Source organism: Taeniopygia guttata, chromosome 5 (genome assembly GCF_048771995.1).
Source record: "Taeniopygia guttata chromosome 5, bTaeGut7.mat, whole genome shotgun sequence".
NCBI classification, from domain to species: Eukaryota; Metazoa; Chordata; class Aves; order Passeriformes; family Estrildidae; genus Taeniopygia; species Taeniopygia guttata.
The window spans coordinates 29268470-29279953 of NC_133030.1; the positions used below are offsets into that span (position 1 = coordinate 29268470).

Here is an 11484-nt window from a genome sequence, read left to right on the forward strand (position 1 = left end):
TTGTTCAATTTAGGAAAAAAAAAATTGTATCTCTTATGAGTATCCATAAACAATTGCTGTAAAAGAACTGGAAAGACTTATGACACTCTTTCTGCAAATAAGTTATGATGTAAAACTGATGAAAAAAAGAACAAGAATTTCTACAACTTTATTGCTACTTGATACAATATTCAAATCTCTTAACATTCTTTTCACTTTTCTAAATGGTTTTGGTTGGATATTCCTCAACATAATTTCCTAAGGAATCTCTGAATTTTTACTAAATTCTACTATTTTCTACCTTTCCCATAGAAAACACATTACAGGCAAATTCTGACTACATCCAATACTATGAAAGCTTGCTTTGTTTTGGATTAAGGCTTTTTTTTCCCTCATTTTATTCAGCAGATTTATACCTATTTATGATACGGCACTACTTGCATACAAGAAAGAATTATACAAAGTTTTCTACATTGTTTGCCAGAGAAGTGATCACACACTTTTAGTGACATAGAACTTCCTTCCCCAAGGATATTAGGCTTTTACCACATCATTAAATATTTAAAACCATACAAGACCCTACAGCACGCAGGAAAAAAACAGGGGAAAAGTATGCTTTTTAATCCATTTGTTGGTCACTATCAGTTGTCAAGGCTGACAAAAGGACAATCTGTTCCTGGAAATTTTGTTGAGTTGGTAGCTGGTGATAGGAACAAGAGAAGAGATTCAAGTTTCAGCTGCATTTTCAGAAGTTTCTATTAAAGTGTTGATGGCTGCAGTATTGAATTGCAAAAAGTGTTTTTAATTTGCTTCCATCCAATAGATTTGCTTCAGTCTGGCAGCTATTTAATAAGATTTCAATAACCACTAACAATCATTCAGTAATAATTTTAAAGCTGAAATTTTTAAAAAAAAGTATAAGAGATGCTTACATTTACTTCTAAGAGAAAAAAAAAGCACTCATGGATAGAGCAATAGTCATATTCTCAAAATATTAGAATATTTCAATCAGCTAGCTATAGATTTCTTTTTTGTATGCATGTGAATTAAAATTGCCATTCATATAGTGATGCATAAGAAATGAAGCAAGTTTGAAAACATGCCAAGGATTTAAAAAAACACAATTCATAGAAATTACTTCCCATCACCATGTTTAGATGACATACAATTCACACACATGAAGCCTAAATAAACAAATCCTCTGGTTTTGCCTTTAACACATCTACAGCTGCCTCCTTCAGGTGCCCTCATGTTTCACTCTGCTCTAGCCTTTTGACTTCACACTACACAGAACAGCAGCCATGTCAAGAAATCCCAGCTCTTGCCTGAGACCCATGCAAACAGCACAGCAGGGCATCCAAACGTCTCACCAGAAAGGGCCTGAGGAAAAGGAATTAAATGGGAAAGTGAGAGAGAAGGAGGAAGGTGCTACATGTGCAAACACGTTCATGCTTCTCTCACATTTCTTGTTTCTACTGCCTCATAATTGCTGAGGTGGCCATCAAAGAGCTTCTCTCTTCAAGACTCTCAGGTATAACTGCATCAAAGGAAAAATCAGTTCAGGGAATCAGAAACATAGTATTGTTTATAATACTGCTATGCTAACATACTTTTTTATAAAGAATATGACACAACACACTTTTTAATACATTTCTGTATATATACATTACACGTATATGGGTTTTTATGATATACACATATATGCTTACATTATTTACAAATCTATTCCATGTACACTACATATATTTTTTTACAGAAATACAGAACTTTGTAACCGTATCAATGAGGATTCATGCATTCAACCATAACTACTTTAAAAAATGGCAGCAAATTTGGCAATGTAGCTACATATAGATTCAAATTAATATGGCCTAACACTTACCAAATTGGTATGATATTTTTTAAAGTGAATTACTAAAATAATGAGAGAGGGGTATGTTTAATAACAATAATTTAAACCAGTGTTATCACTGATGATCTTTACAATATAAAAAAAAAAATTTTAGAAAGTGGTGTGGACAAAAATACAGCATGCGGGACTTTGTAGGTCATGGAGGAAAAAAAATTAAACTAATATTTCCAGTAAAGTGGAATTTGTTTATAGATGCTAAGTGTTACTATCCAGATTCATCTTTGGAGGCTGTTTTATAGGATTCTCTTGAGGTGCTTTGTGAAAGTTGTTAGGCTACAGGTAGAATAATTTATTTTGCCTTTTATACACTGTCTGAAAATTCACTGTAATACACAGTGAATGCCAATGCACTTATAGAAGTTCCTTGGTTGTGGGTGGTATAAGTGCTTTTGGTAAAATTTGGACAGCAAAGAATCTGATCCCAATGATGAATTTAGCATGACTGGAGATATGAAAAAGCCAGCAGCTGTGGCTCAGGGAAAACTTTCACAGTAGAGTTTTTTTTTTCTGATATAAGCAGCAAAGGCATATAGGTTATCTGTGCAAGTGGCGGGATACAGTGATAGGAGAAAACGAGGCGCTCCTGTCAGTGGCAGCCCTCCTTCGGTAGCGAAGCGGCTGAGCGCTTGCCTGGGAGCGAGGGCAGCGCGGCGGGGCTCAGCACCCTGGCCAGCTCCGCGGGCAGCCAGCGGGGCCGCGGCAGCCCCAGCCCCGCGCTGCGCCCTCCGGGCACCACGCGTACTGGTGAGATGCTACCAGGTCAGACAGGTTGAGAAGCACGCGTTTGAGTAACTTGTATCTTAATAGGAATTTTTAAGGACGTCTCTGATTTAAGGGTTCTTGAAACATAGAACACTCCAGAAGATAACTGACGTTAAAGTTTGGAAAGGATAGATGAAACTACTTTGGTAACTATGGGCCATCCCCTCGACATCAATTACAGACAAATTAGGGGACTTGACAAATAAAGAACTAAAGGAAGACACTATAGCTACAGCCATTCAATTAAATTCCCCTTCCTATCAATCTAACGTTTTACTATGGCATTACAAGTTTGGCCTATAAGAATAGTAGTTATTATGGAACTTCTACTTCCAGAAGACATCTAAGTTTATATCACATAGTATAGTCTGTTTCTGCCAGAAAATCAATAGATCATACATTAAATAATAGGTCCCAAAATATAAGTGAACTGAACAAATATCTCTCTAACTGCTCCCATTGGAATCAATTTCTTACTTAATACTGAAACATTTTTTACTCAGGAAAAAACTATGAAGTTTGTAGTTGATGCTGAGATCAGGAAGTGATACGGCATAAATGGCATCAACAGGTTACACAGACAACAATCAAACTACACACGTGCCAACTTAGATAAAAGAAGACATTATCCATCAAGCATCAAAGAATAAATGGAAACATTACCTAACATGATGCAGTAATCAGTTACTTCTGATATATGCATATACTGGAGCACTAAAGTTATGACAAGTACGGATGAATAGGCAAGTAAATACTAAGAGAGATCATAATACCTCTCTATCCTCATTGTAGGATTGCTGCTACAGCATTATATCCCATTCTGGTGTCCAAAATTATAAAGCTCAGTTCCTTCAGATTATCTAATAGAAATTACTTTACTCAAGGAAATTGCAAAAGATCTTCATTCTGACACACAAATCATACAAGTAAAAGGTCAAATCTTTAGATTCCTTAAACGCATACAAATATCTCCAAGATCTTTAGTTTTCATTAATAAAGGTACTTTACTAATAGAATACTTCATTAACTCTTTCAGTGGATTCCTCATTACTGACAATTCTTAAAAGACACCACAATGATTTTCTACACTATATTTTCTACTACTGCTAGCACCCATAATTCAGGGAAGTCCTAGGGAAGCTGGTTTTACACATAAAGTTAGCCTCAATAATCACAACAATTCCCTTGGCCTTCACAGAGTCAGATTGAGTTAAGTGATGAGGCTTTTGTCTTTGAAAGTTAATTATACAAGCATATTTCATTATGAAAATACAATTAGCCTAGGCATAGTTTGCTGGGACTGTCTTAAGTTCAGAAAAAACATTCCGGGATTAGTTGAAAAAATAAAACACGGCAGAACGATGAGGCATGAAAATCAGTTTATGTATTACAAACATGGGGGTCAAGAGACACAAAAATTATAAGAATTTCCTACAGATGAGAAGAGTGAACAAAGCAAGATCAGATTTCAACTATCTTCAAAACAAGTGTACAATTATCCCTACAAACAAAAGAGCAAAGTTTCTCAGAAACCTTTACAGGCTTTCAGTTTATCCCTTACTTAAATAACAAAAAGCAAAAAAGCATTGCATAACCGTGTTACATGTTTTAGGAAATATTGGCTGTATGTAAATAAAGACATTAAATTCCAAATCTCTCCAAATTAAAGACCGGGCTACAAAAATAATCCTGATTGTATTGTTGACCTATAACCCACCATATTACTATATTTTAAATGTTTGAACAATTGATCTTTACAAATAATTTGTCTAAAACTAGAAATTTTACTTCAGATTGACTCAGAGGAGATTTAATTTGGTAGATATGGAAACAGTTACATACTAGCTTTTCTCAGCTTTATACCTGCTTTCTGAACCCTTTTTACACTTTCTAAAATCTTTTACCTTTTTATATTCCTATAGTTATACATGACACCATCATGGAAAAGTGTAATAACTCTACATTGATAGCAGTATTCCCTAAGTTCTTGAATTTACATAAAGGAAATACAATTCTATTGACATACATTGTAAGAATTTTCCTCTTTTTTTTAAATACCAACACCAACAGTCATTAAATTTGCTTGGAGTATATTAAGTTTTAAACTGTGGTGAGACATTTTTGAATTTTGAAATTATTATTTAAACAACAACAAGTAATTTCTACTCTGTAAGAGCATAATGTGGATACACAATCATATGGCAAGCAGGGTTATGAGATTTCTAATGAGAAACAGGAAATATTCAATGATATGGGTGAAATCTGTGTACTGTCAGATTTTTTTAGTAATACCAGAAGCTAGAATAGAAATAATACAGTTAAGAGAAGTAATAACTACATTCTTATTTATTAATACTAAGATTCAGCTTTTACGTGTTTCAGAGCAAGGAGTATAAAAGTACTTTATAATATGTCAATACTAAATATGAGCAACATCTACTGCATGGCTACGCATATGTCAGCCCAGTCCTGATTTAGACTACAAATCAATTTTGTCCAAACTTTTACTCCAGGAAAAAGAAATATTTCAGTGAGCCATTACATGTTGATGCAGGGCCTCACAATAGAACTGAAGTATTAACTGCCAGTTCCAACAAGCCAGACGAAGTACAGCTGCTCCCTGATTAGAAGGGGAAAATTGACTGACCAAGCAAAGATACATACAGAAGCACTGCCACATGACTGAGGTATCCTGAGCTCAAAATTAATTAAATATATCAGAACAACAGGAAGAGATGTCCAGCCTGAAATCAGCATCCTGCCCAAATTTCCTTCAAATTAACAGAGAAGAAAGTGCACCATCACCTCAAAGCAGCCTTTCACTTAAAATGTTCCTCTTTCTCTTGTGTCCTCCCTGAACTGACAATAGGCAGGAAAACCTGCCAGCTGAGCATGCAGGCTACAGTAAACAAAAGGATCTGGTTATGACTATCTCAGCTATGCATTCAGGGTGAAGTTGCACATAACAGCATGACCTACCAAGAGTTACAAACAGATATCAGCCAAAAAACAATACAAACAACTCAATTTTTACAATTATTCTGCCAAGGTACTGAGTTGACTCAGTGTAGCTCAGAGATCAATGGCCACTAGAAAAGGCTCAGGCAGAGAACATAATTTTCCATTTAAAAGCAGTAGCCAACTGTAAGACGAGTTAAACAATAATGTGCATTTTCACCTGCAGGAGTTAACATGTGAAAAAATATTCTTATATCTGTGTACATCCATAAATAAATAACAAGTATCACCAGACAGTCAGTAACGGAGCTTCTTTCCCACACACATCTACTTTACTGTGGGAGGGGTAACACTTTACTGGGGTTTGCTCCTCAGCTTCAGCATCAATTTCTTAGTTCTTGGCTGGTCAAGACATGACCTGACTGGCTTAGCTAGCATGTTGCTCCCACAAAACCAGTCAATTCTTTCTTCATACTAATCTAGCCTGTGATTCTTTCAAGATTTTTCTCTAACCAGATAAATTATTCAACAGGCTTCCTCACTGGATACACTGTCTTGTTCAAAACTGTAGAACTGTAATTTCACCCAAAACCATAATGATTATCACAATAATCTCTAGATTTTAATGAAAAAGCACAAAACATCACACAGAAAAAGAACAGTGATCCAATGTCAATTCCTCTTCTTTAACTCTCAGAGTGCAACATGACAGTTTGTTCTAGGCTGACTTGACTCAGGGAATTATACTTTGATTTTATTTATAGACTACTGCAGATGGAAAATCAAAACATCACATATGAACAGGGCATTCAATTCAATCAAACTCAAGGAACAGCACAGTCATTCTTCATCTGATACATTTTCTATCAGTTGATAATGCCCATTCTAGATCGAATAAGCTCAAGATGCTGATAAATGAAAGACAATGAAATAATTATTTCAAGGCAGCATATAACTCAAGAATACAAATACATTCTAAAAAGTCATCAGTTTGATGCTGAAAAGTATATTCTATTTACAGATCACTGCCTCTCTTTTTTTAATTCTTCAATACTGCAAAGCCAGAGTCATACTTCATATGCTCAAAGTCACACTGCTCGCCACGAGTGGCATTTGAACCATTACTATGGCAACAAGTAAATTTGACAGCTACAAGACACATCCTGCTGATACACCATGTAACCAAGCAATCTAATTCTTACTATGTTGAACAACATTGTATCAAATAAGTGTTGTTAAAACCCTCACAAAACTAGTACTCTAAGACAGAGCATGGCAGAAGCAACAAATACTGTCTAAGAATTACCTGGGAAGTGACAGAGAGCAGAATGAACCCCCTCCTAGAATCAATAAGCAGCTGTTGACTGAAGACAATTCCCATCTACTCAAAAAACACAAGCTCTGAAAGCCAAGATCTCTCCTAACTGCAGATGAGTCTTGTGGAACAAATTTTCTATAACTTCAGTTGTGAGAGAAGTGTATCAAAAACATACTAAAATTATTTCTATATAAACAGACCAGGACGACACAAAACCTGATTTTTTATGGTTTTCTGCATCTGAGTTGCACATTAGTAACCTGTCCCTGCAACAAGTAATAAGTCCTTTTGCAACACCCAGACAGAAAAATATGGCTACATATTAAAGAGACTTGACATCCTCTAAAAGCTCTCAAAGCAAAGTCAGCATATTTTACTCTTCCTTTATACATCAGACAGCTTTGTACTGGAAAGAAAACTACTCTCCTCATCCGTACCATCAGTGATCTGGCAAACTTAATCCATGAAAGAGGCCTTCAACTCTTCCAACTACTACTTGCACTGAAATGCAAGGCTAAGCTACATACACACATTTCTCCAAAAGGAAGAATTAGTGGATAGAGTTCCTCATCAGTGCAATTCTTAATAATTGATTAATCTCTTCAGACAAAGAGCAACAGCATGAAATAACATTTGAGTGATGCAATTCTGTGATGAAAAGTTCTCAAACACACAGGACAAGAACCACAGAAAAATATGCCTGAACATAACAATAAAAGTATTTTTATTTTTTTAACAAAATAGTTTTGTTTAAAACACTCAATACTTCTTCAGTTTCTCAATCTGCCCTCCTTTCCTCTCCCCTCTCAAATGAAATCTTTCCCTTCACTCCAAAAACCTGCTCAAGCTTTCCAGGTTTCATTTCCATTAACTGAAAAATAATTTTGAAAAAAAAACTGTTCAAAAGTTATGACTTGTACAACATCTCAAAAATGGGAAAAGAAATCTCAACCAGATCAAGAGGTGAAGCATCAGAAGGCCAGACTTTATTGCTTGAATTTTCCACAGTTAGGTTTCAAGACTAGTGACCTATAAGCTCATAGAGAATGATGGACTATAAATTTAAATGACTAAGGATGGCATCTCAATATCACAAGCAGCTTAAAAAAATCCAAGTTAGTAGATTCTCTCAAAAGCACACTACTAAACACCTGCCACTGAAGCAAGGAGAAGGGAGTATTCTGACTCTAAAATTTTAATAAATAAATAAAGTTGTAAAGAATAATGACTACATGATATTTTTAAAGAAGTTATTATGAAAGAACATACAAGATATAGTCACTAAAATCCACATTAGATAGGACCCAATATTTCTCACATAAAGAAGGAAGCCAACTTCCCTCTTTTATTCTGCCACTGCATGACAGAGAATACAGTACAAGCATTAAAGCATTCTACTTGTGTGTGGAAAGCAGAAAAATTAAACTGCTCCGTTTAGTTGTATCCAACTGAAATAGTGTTTATCTCTACTTCTAAAAATTAACATGTTTAATTCCCACTCAAGTACCCAAGATACTATACTCTTAAACAGAAAAAAAAAACCAAGTAAAAGATTTGAAAATGTTTCTTTCACCCTAATCCTGAACAAGAAGTCAAGTTCATAACAAGAAAATTGTAAACACACATGACCTGTATATTTTGAATTCCTTAAGATAAACCTTATATTTTGGCAATTTTGCATGTTTCAATTATTGACCACCAATACTTTAACAATTAGCTCTTCAGACTGATCTGTTAGATCCATTGTACACCTCGCTGCTCTGAGAGATCAGTCAAAGAAAGCTCAGGTTTCTTGAGGTGAGAGCATTTTGGCAGAATGAGGAAGGACAGTGGCTGTTCCATGCACCACAACACATCCCTGGGAGACCACAACAAATCCTGGGGTCTTGTACTGAAAAGGCAGCTGTTCCTCCTCCCCTCCAGCCTAACACAAAGGCTTTGTGTAGTGCTTCCCCAGAGAAAAAGAAACAGACAAGGCAGGACAGAGAATACACAGAAACTGTCAATCTCCTTTGCAAAGTACCAATTCATTCCCACTAAACAAACAAGCCCTTACTAAAACAGAAAACACAGTAGTATATTAATATACCATACACTGCAACTTCACACACTAAACAAATGCTTAACCTTCTGTACACAAATATCTAGCACTGGCAGAAACTCATCGTTTAGAAGTCGGTTTTAAACAAGGAAAACCCCACTCATATCTCTCATCTGTCATACTCAAAAATCTTCTTGATATAATCAGCCATACTGAGAAAAGCTTCTCTGGAATTTGTGCTGCTAGAAGTATCAGAGCCTGCAGTATGCAGCAGCAGTACAGTGAACACTAAACATAAGTGACGTCACGATATTCCAGTCACTCAATTTGTTCTTCTCTTCTAACCTCATCCTTCCCAAACAGGAAGTTTAAAAAGATGCTGAGCTTCAAGTAAATAATGGTACATCAGGAATATATTAGAGAATAACAAAGTATTTTTTACAGATAATTTGTTCCATCTTCACATTTTTTTAAAATGCATATTGATGCATTGTGTTCAAAATAACTTTTGACAAATGACTACTCATACTATTGCAGTCAAACTTTCCTATATATAATTTCATTGACAGGCCAAACAAATGTTAACAAGTATACCTCTGGTTTAACACGGTTAAGAAAGTTCTACTACTTTGTTAAACATAACTCACCCTGTAAAGCAAACAAATCATCATCAAGTAAGCATTCAGGACAATATTAACACAAAATAAAAATTCTGGGTATCTTCATATCATGAATTCATACAATTAAGACTTCAAAAAACATGACCAAAATCAAATAAGAGCAGCAAAATAAGTCCTAAACTTATTTTTTTTCTCAGCTAAAATGAACTAACATACCTACAAGCATAGCTAGCATGTGTTTAACAAAGGCATGGCATCAACTATGCAGAATGAATTCTTAAAATCTACTCATTTTTTTCCAGAGCCACAACACGGAAACTAACCACACACTTTAAGGTTAAGTATGATTTATTTTAAGGCTCTCAATATTCCTGCAATATAGTTTACTAATTCAGAACATTTTAGCTGAAATTACACTGGTTCTACACAGAGTATAACTAAGAAAGCCAATACAGGTTACTTTAGAACTCATTTTCTATAGCCCTTTCCAGCTGAATTATAAATACAGCGGAAGGTTCTCAAAATGCTGAGGTATACTCCAGGGTCATTCCTTTGTGTCCATCGGCCTCCGCCCCCACGATACTACATCAATATTATCATTAGTGCACTCCCACCCCCACTTACACTGGCAGTTGTTTCCAACTGCTCTGGCTCACAGCGGAGGGTACAAACCTCGTAGCAAGCTTTGTCCTCTCATTGCTTTTGCTCTAGAGTGTCAACAGAAGCCTAAGGATGCTGCTGCAGCTCCAGAGATCATCTGTAGACTTGGGAACCAGGTGTTTTCCCACTTCCTCCTTGTAAAGCTAAAAGTACGTGCAATAACGTATTTTTAACGCCGTTCCACACGCAGTTTGTGTTGCCCTGAGCGCCGTGGTGCGCGCACCCGCGGCCTAGCCAGGCGTATCTGTATGCACGGATCGATGCAAGTGCCGCTAATGGCTCCAGCACTCAGAGCGCCAGGCGACAGACAGCCCGCTTCCCATCCAGCCGTGCCCACACAGCAGCCGTCACACGCACGCCACAACCCAGAGCTGGAAATACAGACGCAGCTATTTTAAAACAGAGATCTTTCGCCGTCGGAACACGTAAATTTCTGTACCATTTGCCTTCTTGCAGCAAGTGGGAGGGACAAAAAAAAAAAAATCTCGTGCCTATAAATCTGAGTTCTCCGTAGAGGCCGGGGCAGCGGTGACTGCTGCGGGAGCCCGCCAGACCTGCCGACCTTAACTCCACGGAGGGGATCGCCCCGTCCTGCCCCGCTGGAATAAGCCCTTCCCGGGGCGGGCCGTGGCCCCCGGAGCTCCCGCGCCCGGCAAACTCCCTCTCCCACTGGGACAGAAACCGCGACGCGGCTCCCACGCAGCAGCCGCCGGGGCCGGGCCGGCAGCCGCCGGAGCCCGCGGGCCGCGCCCCGCCGAGGCGGCCGGAGCGCCCGCGGGGACGGGGCGCGGGTAACGGCGGCGGCCGCGGCGCAGCACCGTGAATCCTCACCTGGAACGGGGCCGAGGCGGCGGCTCCTCGGGGCGGCACGGCGAGTCCCGGCGGCGCCCCCGACCCCGCAGGGGATGGTGTGCGCGGCGCGGGGCGGGGGCTACAGCGGCGGCCCCCGGCCCAGCCTCCGCCCCATGGCGTGCGGCACGGTCTCTATGGCGACTGCAGAGCCGGGCCGGCCCGCGGGGAGGGGTAACGGCAGCACGCAGGCGGAGGGCGCTCAGCGGGTCACGGGGTGGCTCGCAGCGCTCCCCATGGGGGTTGAGCCCCTCGCCGCGGCCGCCGCCATCCCTGCGGCACTGCCGGCCGGAGCCCGGCCGCGCTCACCCGCGCCGCCGCCTCCGCGCTCGCCCTTCCTCGGCCGCGGCGCCACCGAGCCCGCTGTCCCCGGGGCACCGCCCAC

General features: G+C 39.0%; 1 protein-coding gene across 4 annotated transcripts in view; it reads right to left on the reverse strand.

Moving 5' to 3' along the window:
* The window catches only part of TTBK2 (tau tubulin kinase 2), a 76710-nt gene extending 65489 nt beyond the window's left edge, over positions 1–11221 (reverse strand). For 3 of the 4 annotated variants that reach the window (XM_072930024.1, XM_072930025.1, XM_030275492.4), the window contains exons 1-2: positions 11082–11221; positions 10263–10621 (exon numbers count right to left, since the gene is read on the reverse strand). The gene's annotated coding sequence lies outside the window, so the exon portion shown is untranslated. The remainder of the gene's footprint in view (positions 1–10262; positions 10622–11081) is intronic. The other variant, XM_030275493.4, reaches the window with a different exon arrangement.
* Between the last annotated feature and the right edge of the window lie 263 nt (positions 11222–11484).